Here is a 12,023-nt window from a genome sequence, read left to right as displayed (position 1 = left end):
CACTGGTGCCTACTGTGCCTGGTGTATTATTGGTTAGTTATGTCACCCACCTGTTAGTACATTTTATTTGTATTTTGTATTTTGTGCTTTATATTTGTATTTATTACTGCTCTTAACTCATTCTGTGAAGCACTTTGGCATACCTGTGTTTTTTTTAAATGTGCTATATAAATAAAATTGTATTGTATTTAGACAGATTAGTCACTGGTTTGTCTGGTTCCAGGATTCCTCCTTATGATCCAATTTTGTTGTCACTATATAATAATATATTTAAAGATATACAAATAAATATATTCAAAATATTTCCATCTTGTACATAGTCGTTACGTTTCGTCCAATCTGGTGATCTCTATTTGCCACGGCCTTCCCTGCTCTGTTCCACTTGTCAGCCAATCAGCTTTTAGCATATGCACAGTTGATCTTTGCGCTTTGGCATGGGCGGGTTGAAAACCCCTTTCCGTAAATGTAATGAATTAACCTGCTAAGCAGACAGCATATGATATGAATACCACTGTACTTTCAAAATAAAGTGATTTGTAGAGTGAAAAGCAGATTTTGCTCTTTAACTCTGCCAAATTAAAAAAAAAAGAAAAAAAAAAAAGACTAGTTTGTTTTTTAAAGTACAAGTTTACTGGTCAGAGCTAAAGTCCAACACAAAACGTTTTGCTTTGTCTTAATTTGAGGCTAAAAGCTGATTATCTGAGCACAGAAGATTTGTTTCTAAACCTCAAAGTAGATGTAACGAGTCGTCAAGGTTCAAGAGTTTTAGAGGAAAAAACTATTAGAACCACAACGCAGAGTGAATTTCCTTTTATTGAGTGGTTTTCTTTTTTTAAACACTCATATTAAGAGGAAATGCAGCTTCTGTCACAACGTGTGAACATCTTTCTGTGCAGACCTGTGCAGTCTCACAGCGCTGCTCTTCTGGGCACAAATCCTTGTTTCTGCGAGCTGTGAGTACATTTATTATTTCTTTCACGCTAATATCAGATCTGATGCTGAATGGTGCAGTAATGAAAGAGATGAATATGATAACATTTTAAGGTGTTTGTCTGCATATTTAGATTTATGGTATATAATGAGTACATTTATATTTTATTTCTTTAAGTTTTCTTTAAATTGTTGCCAATTCATTCTTTTAATAAAATGCAATCATTTGAAACAAAGTGATGTTTGAATGTTTGAAGGTAAAAATAAAAGACAACTTTTTTTAAACACCTAATTTATTTGTTTTAAAGTTCATAAATAAATAAATAGCAGTTATTTACTAGGCCAATTACACCCAATGGTTTTTCAAACCAGTCGGTCTCTATTTGCTTTGCACAATAGTCCCTTACTTGCAAGCAGTGTTGGTCAAGTTACTTGAAAAAAGTAATCAGTAACTAATCAGTAATCCCGTTACTTTACTGATTACTTATTTTCATAAGTAATTAATTACTTAGTTACTTTTTAAAAACACGATTTACAACCTGAATAGGTGATAAAGTGATAGATCTTTCAGCCAAATTCTACTTTTTCTGCATAATCATCATACAAAATGTAATCAAATGGAAAAGTCTCTTTTTAAAACTTGTTTTATTAGTTTTAATCTTTTAACTTTATGCATCAAGCAAAAATGTAATTATCTGCAACATTCTCTGACTGGAAGAAATTAGTTTAACATTTATACCTATTTTCTGCACATTCCAGCACATAAAATAAAATATTTTGTGTGTTTACACTCAGTCTTTCAAATAGATGCAAGTAAAACACAGCAGAAAATAAATAAAGTCAAAGACTAGCGGTCCTGTTGCTCTATTTTCACCTGTAAAGCAGGAGTGGGGTAGGCGGAGGGTTACCCTGGTGCAGGTGTGCAGCGGTCAGTGGAAGAATCCGCGAGTTTCTCTGTGAGTTTCCCATTACGTCGTAGCTACTCGGTGTTTGTTTGGAAGTTTAGGGGTTTTTTTCTCTGTAAAAAGAAGTTTTCTTCCCACGCACAACGGACACTAATGTTTTTGTCACTTTTTATGGAATCAAACTCAAAGTAAGGTCAGTACTTCCACGCTTTAAACGCTGCACGCTCATACTCTCTCCCGCACTCGATATATGATCCATTGTTGATCTGCACACAGCTGTTGTCACGAACGTCGCACTCGCTTACGTCACTGTCATGAGACATTCTCGCAAAAAAATCACGGTTTTAGTAACGCAGTAACACAGTGTTCCTACGGGAAAGTAACGGTAATCTAATTACCGTTTTTGCAATAGTAATCCCTTACTTAACTCGTTACTTGGAAAAAGTAATCAGATTACACGTTACAAGTAACGCGTTACTGCCCATCTCTGCTAAGTATCTAAAAAAATCTCTATTTTCCAATTTGTATTTATTTTTTAGTTGTTGGAAACTCATTAATGTTCCATTTTTCATTAGAGTACAAACTGCTGTAATGTTTGAATGTTTGGTCCAATTGTCCCGGCTTACATTTTTTATCGTGTCTGAACCATCTCAGCAAAAATATTTGTTCTTTTAACTGAGGTTTTTCTCATACTGTGTGCCATATGTCTAATGTGAATTCCACAATTTGATTCATTCTACTTTTATAAGAGGTCATTAGTTGTATGTAAAAGATAAAAATTTGAATTTATTTTCCCTCAATTTCTTTCTCAGTTTCCTTCCACCATGCTTCATATTCTGGTCTACACCAACAAACAAGAGGTCTAAACTGAGCTGCGTAAAATTTACCATTCCATTTTTTACGGGATAGTTGGCAACTTTACTAACTAACCTTATGAATAAAATAAAAGTTCACTATCAGTAACATCATAGCACCCACCCAGCTGTATAGAAACTCCGTCATGCTAGCTAGTAGCAGTACGAGTTATTGTAACTGACTGTAAAAAGTCAGCATAACGAAAATAAACTCCACCTAAACTTGGTTTATATCTGACCAGATAGACTGCAGGACATAAGTTCTTACCTGAAATTCAGTTTACCTGACACTCGGACCGGCGGCCGCCTCGGGTCTCTGCTCCACCTGTGGAAGCTCCGCCATAGCCACCACCAAACAACTGAGTTATTTTTACACATCGACCAGCATCTGGCCAATCCACCACCTTTCACTGTTTATACCGTTACAAAAAAATAAATAAATCATCGGCCCATAAAAACGAAAAATCACCATCGGCCCACCAGGCAAATGCCCGGTATTGATCCGTATAAATAAAGTGACTCATCTGTGAGGTAATGCCGCTCAATCGATGAGGAAGGTGATAAGTCGACAGTATCAGCAGACTGGTCCAGACATCTTAACCACAGTCTTACTGGTTTTATACAGAATTTCACGCACACATCTGAACCTCATTAGTCTCTACCATTAAGAAACAGGTTAGATCAGAAAACAACATCTAAACAAAGAAACAGGAATAAGATTATTCATCTAATTTACAAACTCACTTACACGACTTTAAAAAGTAAAACACTTCATACAGCACAACTCAAAAGGTCTTTAAAGAAAATAAACAACACTGTACAAAAAATAAAAAACCTTCACTTGGTTGTACCAAGTGATGCAATCAAATGACATCATGAACTAGGGCTGGGCGATATGGCCTAAAATCCATATCGTGATATAATTTGAAGCACGTGCGGTAACGATATATATCGCGATATATTCTTTTCTTCTGTATAACGTATTTTCCACACTATAAGGCACACTTAAAATCCTTTAATTTTCTCAAAAATCGAGTGTGCCTTATGTATGAATTCTGGTTGTGCTTACTGACCTCGAACCGATTTTGGCAGAAATCTGTTAAAAATGTTTTGATGGATTGTCAGAGCATTACGGCTGCCGTAGTGAGGAGCTTCACGGAGTGATCTGGGTCCAAAGCTCCGTCAGATTCAGGTCCCAAAGTCAAACAAACACTAAGAGTTAAAAACGGTCTAAATTCTTTCATCTTTACTAAAATCATCAGCGTTGCTGCTTTATCAGGTGTAACAATTAAGTTTTACATCCATGCATCCATGAAAACAGAATTTATTACATTTAACGGAGTTAGGGGTTAACAGGAAGTTAGCTCGCTAGTTTACACCTAAACATTTCATATCATGTTCTGACTGAGAGATTTTTGAAACTAAGTCAAACGTACAGCTCTGCTATCACTTCCAACATAAATGAAAACAGAAAAATAAACAGCAGTGACGTTTGCAGGGTTACTGAAGTTGGGCTAGCTGGTATATAATGTTGTGCTACGTGATTGCTAGCAACACAGCTATGCTAGCATAACATTAGCACAGTGAAGCTGGAGGATGAACGCCAACTTTTTTCCACTCGATAAAAGTTAACGTGAGGGATTCTGGTGGTCAGGGACAAATGCAATCGCATGGCAGGATGCTATACACGGGCCAAACTTCAGTCAGGAGAAGAACTGAGATTATTCATCCACAATACGAGGTTAGTCATTAATGTACTGCAACGTTGTTGCAGTACATTAATGATGTTCGAGGCTCCTGTAAACGAGCGTGTTATTTAAAAACAGTAACCAGGGCAATACATCCTGAAAGGACCTCGAAGCTTTCTGAGGTTAAACGAGCGGTGGCCTGAGCTTTGTTTCAAACCTTAAATGGAAGATGTTTCTGATCAAAGTTCAGTCAGAGTTTTATAATAAGACTGTAAAACCTGTGGTGACTGTAAAGCTACCAGATGCTAACTTCCTCATGTTGCATTTATTATTAAACCTTCCTTTATTTTATCAGATGTGAAACGCTTCCTGTTATAATGTTTGAGGTTAGTGCTAAGAGGAAATAACGTCTTTGTCATATTTGATTATCTTTCTTTGGTCTCCACACATTTGTGCTTCGACTGCTGAAGATGGCAGAGCTGTGCAGTCTCAGCACTCTGCTGTTCTGGGCTGGGATCATCGCTTTGGCCAGATGTAAGTAAATTTACATTTGTTCTAAAATCAGGTCTGATGCAGACGGTAAGGAAGCACATTTGACATTTTAGTTGCATTATTTTTTATTTGGCTGTTTTTTTTAAAAAAAAATCCCATTTACAGTCAAACTAAAAATTGAATGTAAAATATTTTATCCGTTTTAATTATTTGTTTATTTTTATTTTTTTTAAAAACTTACTTTTAGAAAATTAAAGATGTGTAAGGAACATATTAAGTTAAGACATAAGATGCACATGTACAACAAATTTACTTTTAAGTATTTTACTGATATTAAATTATTTCAAAATGCAAAAACATCAAATAAAGTCTTTGTTATATTTCTGTATGGATATTCAGGACATTTGTTCTTTAATAAACTTTAGATCTCTGCTCATCAGTTTGTTTTTTTAATAGCAGATATTACTTATGCTTTTGGTTTCTTGTGACTTTTAGTTTGCATATAATTTTACTTACTGTGAAAACTCGTCGTTTACCTCTAAGTAACAGGATTGTTTGCTATTAAAAGAGTATTTAATAGCAGAAATGATATAAAACACATGGTTAGATGAATGTGAAAATACAAAAGGACTTCATTGTTCATTTCCTTAATAATAACACATAATCAATGTCCTCACTGCAAGTGTTCCCGCTCAGGACGCACGAGATTTCTCTTATTTCTAATCTTTCAGTTTCCTTTAATAACAAATTTTCAAGTACAATGTAAAACATTAAATTTAAATTAAATTTACTTGACTGATATATATTTTGTGCATTTTCTGTATTTTCAAATGAAAGTAGGATTTATACAGATATACAGGTTCGGTCAAACAGGGGAGGTTTTTTTAAAATTTCTAGATATTTTTTAAAGGATTTTTTTAATTATTTCAAATAATAACATAAATGCATGGAGTCCTTTCCAACTAATAATTAATTAACAGTTAAATTTTAAAAAATAGCTGCGTGTGACAGTCATGATATATAACAAAAATTTATTTGATCATGAAAAATTAAATAAATTTGCACACTCAGTTTGACTTTAGACTAAAATCCAATGATTTCTTCCCTCAGACTGTGATTTAGATAATTTTAGGCTCTCATAGGCAATCCGGAGAAATTATAGAATAAGATTTAAATAAGAGCAGCAGTTCTGTGGACTGTTAATAAGATTTAAATACATTTGCAAAGGTTACACTTATTTCCCACCAAAGTAAGATGACGGCAGGTTTCACTGCTGTCATGAGTGAGGGGAAAAAATGTTGAACCTGCTTTTGTCTCGAAAACAAGTTTCCTGAAAACATTTTAATCTTATCCCGAGTTTTTGTTTTTTGCATATACAATAAATGCTTTAATTAAACTGACTTTTTTTCCTCTTGTAATTTCAGATCAAGAAAAGTCAGTGCCAACGTATTTTTTCATGTTATTTAGTTTATCTCGTTTCATTGTCTTCATGCAACATCATTAATAATGCTTTTATGTTTGTTTTTTCTGCATATAAAACGCTTTCATGACCAAAATATATTTATCTTTACATTTCATGTTAATTCCAGGTGGTCCTACCACCATTCACTCCTACGCAGTGTTGGGTAAGTTACTTTAAATTAGTAACTTAGTTACATTACTAGCTACTTCCATCAAAAGCAACTCAGTTACTTCAAGTTACTCATTACTTTCAAAGTAACTAGCTACTAGGGAAAGTAACTTTGGTTTTACTCAGACTTCTCTTGTTAATGTGTTGCTTCTGTAACTGGATACCAGCCAGACTGCCAGTCTTCTAGCTTGCTTACTTGCCACAGTGCTCTGTGCCACCTACCAATAGAAAGGAAAAGATAATGTGCATATTTCCACGAGAGAAATCCCACGCCTGGACCGTCGTCGACTGCTGCCATGATTCTAGCCTACGTCACAGCGTCACGAAAACTGCAGTCGTGACGCTTTGATTGTACTCAGAACTCGGAAATTCTGCCTTCTGAATAGGAAGATGTAGGTAACAGCAGACTGCAGATGAGCTGCATACAGGGCTGGACGGGGACAAAAAATCGTCCCGGGCATTTTGACTGACCGGCCGCCATTATAGGACAAATCATAAAGCCTTTGAATGAAAACAAACACTGTTGTGACAGTGATGTACACTGTTCTGATGGTATATATGCATCAATCTATCAATCGTTTGTTGTAAGATTCAGATAATTATTTATTAAAAGCTAGACATTTTAAATGAGAATAAGAAAGTATTTCTTTGTGCCCCCCTCTCCCTGTTAATGCCCTACCTGGCCCCCTGGCAACACTTTGCTAGACCCGCCCCTGCACAGTTACCAGCTGTCAGCTACTTAGAAAAGGATCCTGGTGTTATTTCTCAGAAACAGTTCATAACTTCAACTCATTCATGTCACCTAAAAGGTAAACCTGTTTCTCCATCACAGCTCTGATGATTCAGTAAGGACATCTCCTGGTTTCATCTTCATGTTTCCCTCTCACCAGATAACCAAACCATCATGACCAGCAGCTTTACAGCTGTGGCTCCAGCAAACATCAGCTGATACTAGAAATTAATATTAAATACATTCTAACAACAGCTGATCAAGCTTAAACGTGCTGCTGTTGTTTAACGTCCGCTGGTTTCCTCTTTCTGGCACAAAGTGGGCGATAAACAAACAAGAGAGACGATCAGCTGATCATTGATCAGTTTCATGATTGAAGTAGAAACAGGAGAGAGAGGGGGAGAGAAGAAGAGGCAGCTGTGCAGCGTAACGACAGAATAAATCCAGCTTTGTGTCTTTTTCATTGTAGCTGAAGTCCGGGACAAACTGTGTTCCTTTTCACCTCAATATGAAACGCGTAATATTTTCTCTGAATACCAGACAATTCCGTTTTTTATGAGACGGTTGGAAACTTTACTAACTAACCTTATGAATAAAATAAAGTTCACTATCAGTAACATCATAGCACCCACCCAGCTGTATAGAAACTCCATCATGCTAGCTAGCACGCAGTACGAAAAAGTCAGAATAACGAAAATAAACTCCACCTAAACTTGGTTTATATCTGACCCAGATAGACTGCAGGTCATAACTTCTTACCTGAAGTTCAGTTTACCACCTCGGGTCTCTGCTCCTCCTGCCTCCACTTTCCCTCATCCACCTGCTGGCCTCCACCACTTGCTAATGTTACTGAATCTGTGGAAGCTCCGTGATGCCACAGATTCAGTAACATTAGCAAGAATAACGAGCCTATCTAAATCCCAGTAACGAGTAACGCGTTCCTGATTTTGGCATAATAACTAGTCACCGTGCTCATTACCACAATAATAACGTAGTTACTGTGACACATTACTTAATAATGCCTTAGTCCCAACACTGCTCCTACGTGAGTGCCAATGTATTTTATGTTATACAATTTATGTACTTATATGAGCTGACTGACAGAAATCACACAATGAGGGGAAACAGACATTATACACACAGGAGGACGATTAAGGGACGTGGAGACACGTGGGAACGCAGCTGCACTGAATCATAAGTATAAAGACAGAGGAAGCAAAACATCACACACAAGACTATTAAAATAAAACAGGAAGTAACACAATGATCCTCAGATTAAGACAGTGGTCCCCAGCCCCCGGGCCACGGACTGGAGTCGTTTGGTACCGGGCCGCGAGAGTTGAGGCTCAGGTGTGAAACTGCTAGTTTTCAGGGTTTTTATCGTTAACTTGGTTTCCTGTGTTGTAGTTGTGCGTCTTATTTTGAAAGAAATATTTACGTGTTACCATAGCGACCAGAGAGCATTAAGGGGCAGAGAGGAGGATGTTACTCTCAATGTTGTTGGTACATTTCAGGAGGACGCTGCTGATAAAGTTACACAATTACACAGTGAATTTGCGTTTATGATTATATTTACAAAAGTTTTTGTCTTGGTCGTATCATTTTGTTGTATTTATCCACGACACCTTAAAGGCCGTGAAAATATTGTCTGACATTAAACTGGTCCGTGGTGCAAACAAAGGTTGGGGAGCGCTGGATTAAGACATGTGAAGTTGACATTGAGACTGGGGATAAATACACGTGGAGATATGTCAGATTGGAGAGACAACACAGAGAGATGGATGCAGGAACATGTAGGGAGAAAACAGAGGGACTGGACTACAAATGTATTAACTTGACAAGACAGAGAATAAAAGACCAGCCATGGAAACACAGAGAGACCAGACAGATACAGAGACATGACTCATAACAACGGGGACACTGACATGAGACTGACATGAGACTGGGAACATACTGGACACAAAAAGGGAACTATGCAAGAAAGATCCAAGGACTGGAAATATAAATAATTAAAACTTAGAGACACAAAGAAGTACTAACAAATACAGGACTTCAACCTGAAAACAAAATAAACTACAAGAGCAACACAAAATTCAGAATACTGGGACAAAGACAGCCTGTTTTTAAGCTGCACTAAAGCAGACTAACATGCTGCTGCAACTCTAGCTACATGCCATGAATCTGGGTATAGACCCTCAATGTGGGCAGGCTCGCTTTGCTCATATTATAATCAAATACAATTACATGTAATAACTCATAGCTTTGCACATAATGTATCTTTTCCATACTTTCTTTTGCCTGAAGTCCCTGCACGTTGAATTCGACTTTTGACCAGTTTCTTTATAATTTAATTTTGATGCGTTTGAGTTCAAGCACGATTATCCAACACGTGAATCATAAACTCTGCATCATCAGTGAAAGTAAAAAACAACAGTTAGTCTTGTCTGTGAAAGTTCGCAGTCATCGTAGTCTAAGGAGCTTGGAAAGAAAATTGGACTTCTTGCTACCATCCTTGCTCCTCTTTGACTCCCATCACCCTCTGGAACACAAACTTGGAGTAATTAGGACCCTACATCACCGGGCAGAACATGTTCCCTCTAAGCCTGAAGGGAAAAAGAAGGAACACACACATGTAAAGGAAGCTCTCAAAACGTGCGGCTATCCTAAATGGGCGTCATCCCCTATGTAGCCGGTGTATCAGAGAAACTCAGGAGGGTTTTCTCCAAGCATGACATCCCGGTGTACTTCAGACCCAGCAACACACTCAGACAAAAACTGGTTCACCCGAAAGACAAAACGCCAAAACACAGACTTAACAATGTGGTGTTTGCTGTACAGCAGCGAGGAATGCCCAGACCTCTACATCGGAGAGACCAAACAGCCACTTCACAAGCGCATGGCACAACACAGAAGAGCCACCTCCACAGGACAAGACTCAGCAGTTCATCTGCACCTAAAGGTCAAAGGTCACTCTTTCAAGGATGCCAATGTTCACATGTTGGACAGAGAGGACAGATGGTTTGAAAGAGGAGTGAAAGAAGCATCTATGTCCACTGTGAGCGACCATCTTTGAACAGAGGCGGTGGTTTACGACACCAACTCTCTGCCATCTATAATCCAGTTTTGAGATCCTTCCCAGACGCCTTAACGCCCACTCACATCCTGGGCCATCTGACCTCAGGAAATCACATGATGAGGTGGGGCCAGGTTTCACAATGAGCTCACCTGAAACTCTGGCTGATTGTGACCCACACCCGCTTTCACACCTTGGCTCAGGCGATTAGGTAGAGGATCGTCAGGGGGTCCTTTGTCCCTCTTTGGGGGGAAACTCCCACTGGGTTTAAATCTGGGACTCTCCACCAGTCGCTCTTAGAACTGAGGGACTGGACTTTTCTTTCCAAGCTCCTTAGACAACAGTTAGTCTTGTATTGTCTGTAAAACATGTTTGTGGAAACATTTTTAAAATTACTCATTGATCCATCGTTTACACTAAGCTGTGACTTTCCAGTCCACGAGGGCCGGTGTCCCTGCAGGTTTTAGGTCTCACCCTGGATCAACACACCTGAATTACATGATTAGTTCATTACCAGGCCTCTGGAGAACTTCAAGACATGTTGAGGAGATCATTTAGACATTTAAATCAGCTGTGATGGATCAAAGAAAAAAAACCCTGCAACCTCCGTCTAAAACCTGCAGAACCCCGGCCCCTGTGGACTGGGATTGTGGACCCCTGGTTTATATAGTTTCATGGATTTTTGGCACAGCTGTGTGATAAAATCCTACATTTGTAGTTTAGCATCGTGTCAGGTACAACCAGTCTGCTAGCTGTTAGGTATTTCTGCCTGAAGTTGACCTCCAGCCTGCTCTCACACAGCAACCAGAGCTCCTCCTGCAAGCACCTCAAATGAGACCTCACCCCCACCCACTCCACCCAGCAACTCCTCTGACTCTCAGGCCTCACCTGCAGACACCACAGTGACAGCTACCACTGAAGGTTGGACGTTTCTTTATTATACAGGCCTGTGATGACATTGATGTGAATATAAACTAAGAACACGGCGCTGCTGAGTTACAAGTACCTGTGAGGTGCTCTGAGCTGTTGTACATTCATGCTACATAATCACAAACTAATTCTTTTCTTCTTTTCTGATCTCATTTAAATGCATCGTTTCAGCCGCCGAGACGACTCCTGAGCCTCCAAAGTGTGAGTGTCAGTTTAAAGATAATATGTCGTCTGATTTCAAACACCGGTGATGCTGTCGAGCGTTTCTTACTTAGTGAAAGTTTCTTTTTCTATCGAGTGTTTCAGTTTTAGCCAACGCTGGACTGTGGTCAACATCTGCATGAACAAACTGACTGAGATGAAACATTTCAGCAGCTGATTGATGTTAATGAACAAAATGTAACAATTTATTGGATTTTGTGCTCAGGTTCCTACAATGTCACACCCATCGAGTTTGGACTGCAGATTGATGTGATGAACTCCCCCCCTGGTCAATACAACATCAGTATTATTGAAGGAGGTCGACGAGTGATTAACGAGACGTTCAACTTTACTCACTCTGGTCAACACGACATCCAACGCCTGAAGCCCTGTACTGAATATGAGCATCAAGTTGCATTTATTCACAGTGATGGCAATAAACCACTCCAGTGTACCTACAATGGAAATAAAACTGAAACAAATAAAATGAGTGAGCACAAATAATTCATATTTTTTGTGTTTCACCTTCTTGTAGTTTAACAAACTTAATATCAAATATATTTGTGCATCATTTGTGTGTTTCAGGTAAA

This window comes from Neolamprologus brichardi, chromosome 17 (genome assembly GCF_056152115.1).
Source record: "Neolamprologus brichardi isolate AB-2024 chromosome 17, ASM5615211v1, whole genome shotgun sequence".
In the NCBI taxonomy this organism is placed as follows: Eukaryota; Metazoa; Chordata; class Actinopteri; order Cichliformes; family Cichlidae; genus Neolamprologus; species Neolamprologus brichardi.
The sequence above is the reverse complement of the archived record's forward strand: the minus strand, read 5'-3'. Positions refer to the sequence as shown.